Source organism: Palaemon carinicauda, chromosome 28 (genome assembly GCF_036898095.1).
Source record: "Palaemon carinicauda isolate YSFRI2023 chromosome 28, ASM3689809v2, whole genome shotgun sequence".
Lineage (NCBI taxonomy): Eukaryota > Metazoa > Arthropoda > Malacostraca > Decapoda > Palaemonidae > Palaemon > Palaemon carinicauda.
Window position 1 is genome coordinate 5964209 of NC_090752.1, and position 5000 is coordinate 5969208.

Consider the following 5000-nt stretch of genomic DNA (forward strand, 5'->3'; position numbering starts at 1 on the left):
AATAAAATGTTTACTTGAAGTTATGTGAGGAGATGCGTATTGACACATGCAGTTGAAGCTGGTAGGATATGTATTGTTATTGTTATTATTATTATTGTTTTAGAGGTCGTTCATGAATGGCAAAGGCAAAGAACAGTGACAATGTCCAGGAGACTTATCATATATACATACGATCAGCACCCAAGCCCCCTCTACACCCTAGCTAGGTCCAAGGAGGACCAGGCAGTGGCTGTTAATGACTCAGCAAGTAGACGTATAGGCTCCCCAAACCCCCGATCCTTAGCTCACTAGTATGGTGAGGTTGCGGACACTACAAGAAACTATCGAACCTGATCGGGTCTCGAACCCCAGTCCAGCATATCGACATGCAGGGACGTAGTATATGAAATCTCATTTCCGGAATCTAAACCCCTTGATATTGATTGATAGATTTCTTTCTTTCGGTTCCGTAGGGAGTCCTTAATTGGCATTCCCTGCTGCGTTGCCGTTGGTTCTCTCCTTCGTAGGAGGAGGGAGAGGGGGAGGGCTAAGGAGAGGGAGAGGGCTAGGGAGAGGGAGAGATGGCATTTATCTTACTTATTAACCGGAACGGTAATTACAGACTTGAGATTTTATTTAATTTCCGCATACTTGTTCTCATCTGAAGATTCGTCGTGGTTCTCTCTCTCTCTCTCTCTCTCTCTCTCTCTCTCTCTCTCTCTCTCCTATTTGTCACACCTATCAAAATACGCAAATTTTCAATGATTATTAATAGTCTCTCTCTCTCTCTCTCTCTCTCTCTCTCTCTCTCTCTTGTATGTAAGAGTTATATTCTTTCCTGTCAGTGTTTATTTTTTCTCCTTAGTGTATATAAACTCAAGAGTGCTCTCTCTCTCTCTCTCTCTCTCTCTCTCTCTCTCTCTCTTTTGTATGTACGAGTAATATTCTTTACTGTCAGTGTTTATTTTTTCTCTTTAGTGTATATAAACTCAAGAGTGCTCGCGGCTCTCTCTCTCTCTCTCTCTCTCTCTCTCTCTCTCTCTTTTGTATGTACGAGTAATATTCTTTACTGTCAGTGTTTATTTTTTCTCTTTAGTGTATATAAACTCAAGAGTGCTCACGGCTCTCTCTCTCTCTCTCTCTCTCTCTCTCTCTCTCTATGTGACTATAAGTAGTATTTGCCTAGATTTCCTATTCTCAATGTTGTATAGGTAAGTCGTTTTTTTATTATATTAATATCAAGGATACTTATAACGATAAAGATAAATATGTTGGAAAGATATTAATAGCTTGGTTGCATTGATATTAACATTAATGATGGTTATAATAATGAATATAATAGATATGTTAATAATATAGATGATAAATATGTTGTAAAGATATTAACATTAATGATAGATATAACAATGAAGATAAAGGTTGCAATGATATTAACATTAATGATAGTTATAATAATGAATATAATAATATGTTAATAATATAGATAGTAAATATGTTGGAAAGATATCATTAATAATAGCTATAATAATGAAGATAACTAGGTTGCAATGATATTAACATTAATGATAGTTATAATAATAATGAATACGTTGCAAAGATATTAACATTAATAATAGCTATAATAATGAAGATGATAACTAGGTTGCAATGATATTAACGTTAATGATAGTTATAATAATAATGAATATGTTGCAAAGATATTAACATTAATAATAGCTATAATAATGAAGATGATAACTAGGTTGCAATGATATTAACATTAATGATAGTTATAATAATGAATGATATAGATCATAAATATGTTGCAAAGATATTAACATTAATGCTAGATATAATAACGAAGATGATAACTAGGTTGCAATGATATTAACATTAATGATCGTTATAATAATACTGAATATGTTGCAAAGATATTAACATTAATAATATGTATAGTAATGAAGATAATAACAAGGTTGCAATGATATTAACATTAATGATAGTCATAATGAATATGTTGCAAAGATATTAACATTAATAATAGCTATAATAATGAAGATAATAACTAGGTTGCAATGATATTAACATTAATGATAGTTTATAATAAAAATGAATATGTTGTAAAGATATTAACATCAGTAATATGTATAGTAATGAATATAATAACTAGGTTGCAGTGATATTAACATTAATAATAGTTATAATAATAATGAATATGTTGTAAAGATATTAACATCAGTAATATGTATAGTAATGAATATAATAACTAGGTTGCAGTGATATTAACATTAATAATAGTTATAATAATAATGAATATGTTGTAAAGATATTAACATCAGTAATATGTATAGTAATGAATATAATAACTAGGTTGCAGTGATATTAACATTAATAATAGTTATAATAATAATGAATATGTTGTAAAGATATTAACATCAGTAATATGTATAGTAATGAATATAATAACTAGGTTGCAGTGATATTAACATTAATAATAGTTATAATAATAATGAATATGTTGTAAAGATATTAACATCAGTAATATGTATAGTAATGAATATAATAACTAGGTTGCAATAGCAGAAAAAAATGGTGCCACGGGCATCAGGGCTCAGCCAGTACCCCATGCGTGAGATCAGTTTCTGAAAACTCGTTTATATAAGAGGTTTTTTTTTCATGTCGTAATTGCTATTCACGGTGGCGTAATTTCTCTTAATGCATTACTCCGGCCTCTGCACGAAGCGATTTCTTACGTTTAAGCTCATTTTACGTATGTCGTATTTTCCTTGTTATTCGGTGATGAATTTGTGGAGGATTTGTGTAAAGATGGGATTGGACAGTCGTTCGTTCGTTTGTTGGTTATTTTGGTTTTGGAAGTTTAATTGTGAATTTTAATTGCGATGGTATATAATGTAGTGGTATTATTATGATCGAGGTTTTGAATTCTTTGGCATTATGGGTTAGATTATAGCTTTTAAAACCTTTATGTGTGTGTATATATATATATATATATATATATGTATGTATATATATATATATATAATATATATATATGTATATATATATATATATATATATCAAAAATTTCTACCTCATACCTGGGATCGAACGCTAGCCCCTTCTAATGAAAGGCCAGGTCGAAACCAACCATGTCACGATAGACCATAAAAGAAATTGGAACCTGACGCTACCTAGCTGGCCTTTCATTAGAAGGGGCTAGCGTTCGATCCCAAGTATGAGGTAGAAATTTATTTCTATTTGAACACGATGTTGTGTTGATATTTATCCATATATATATATATATATATATAGTGCATAGATATGCACGCACAAGCACGCTCCTTTCACCTGGGTATGACTATTCTTTCTCCCCCTACCAAAGGGACGGGGAGAGCTGAATGTGGTCGAATATATATATATATATATATATGTGTGTGTGTGTGTGTGTATGTGTGTATCTATTGATGTTGGATTACAGATTTGTTATTTTGATTTTTTTAATTTTATCTGTTGTCAGTCTCAATATTTAGCTCGAGGAGTATGAGAGAGAGAGAGAGAGAGAGAGAGAGAGAGAGAGAGAGAGACCCGCTAGAAGCGGAATAATGCATACATTCTTGTTCATTGATGCGTGAATCATATTATTAATGGTATATTTTTTTTTCTCGTAACTTGGTCTTCAATATTTTTACTGTAGAGAACGAATCACTACATAGTTAAATGATGTTTATCTCTTGCGGTATAATCAGGGGACTGGGGTCTTCAGATTTAATAGGTGTTTTTTTTTTTTTTTTTTTTTTTTTTGACAACTTCAGGAGTTTGAGAATTCTTTTGTTTCCTCTTGAAAAATTGATACGTACTCTTCAACTTGGTTTGCTCTCTTTGTTGAGATTTAATTTATTCAGTTGTTTATTTGTTTGTTGAGGGTATGTGTGTATATACAGTATATATATATATATGTGTGTATATATATATATATGTGTGTGTGTATATATATATATATATATATACATATATATATATGTATATATGTATATATATATATGTATATATATATATATATATATATAATAAAAATTAGATAACACGAGACTAGTCAGGATTTAATCTTATATTTTATAATTAATTTTCCTTGTGGTTATTTTGCATCAAAGCATCATGTTTTCTATGAGTTTTGCGCACACATGCACAGACATACACACTCACACACACACACACATATATATATATATATATATATAGTTGAAACTATATTACACTTTATTTTGTTCTTTTCAGCTTGCTAATAAATATGGTCGCAGGGTGAATAGATTATAAGAACTGTATTTATTTCATTATAACTAATGTTTAACCGTGTTTGATAATGTATGTACTCGTGTAATACTATCATGAACTTGTAGGTAATACTTTCACAAACATGTAACTAATATTGATATCATGTTTCTTTGAGAAGGTTATTTGTTTGGCGTAACGCAAGTCATGCTCGGTTCTGGAGTTCTTCGTTTATAATAATAATAATAATAATAATAATAATAATAATAATAATAATAATAATAATAATAATGTTTATTGGACAAAAACATATTTACATACAAAATATTTACAAAAAAGACTTAGTCCAAGCCCATGTGGAGCAGAGCTCTTCGGGTAATAATACAATTAAAAATAATATCATCAATTGAAAAAAAAATTATAAAAAGTAAATATTGATATAGATAAACTAAATGTACACATACATATACATAAGTATATACATTTGGATTTTGTATAATTTTTACAATTTACTGTTATCTAGGAATTCCGTGATTATCATGCGTATCACTGAGGTATCCTAGAAGATTAGGTAGGTAGATTGGAAATGGTCTTCCACTGTCTTGGGTTAGAGTTCTCGTGCTTGAGGGTACACTCGTGAACACTGTTCTATCTTATTTCTCTTCCTCTGGTTTTGTTAAAGTTTTTATAGTTTATATAGGAGATAATTATTCTAATGTTACTCATTTTAATATGTTATTTTTACCTGTTTCCTTTCCTCACTTGGCTATTTT

General features: G+C 30.2%; 1 protein-coding gene across 7 annotated transcripts in view; it reads left to right on the forward strand.

Annotated features, from left to right (window-relative positions):
- The window catches only part of LOC137621440 (transcription factor 12-like), a 336645-nt gene that overhangs the window by 16160 nt on the left and 315485 nt on the right, over positions 1–5000 (forward strand). The window lies entirely within an intron of this gene.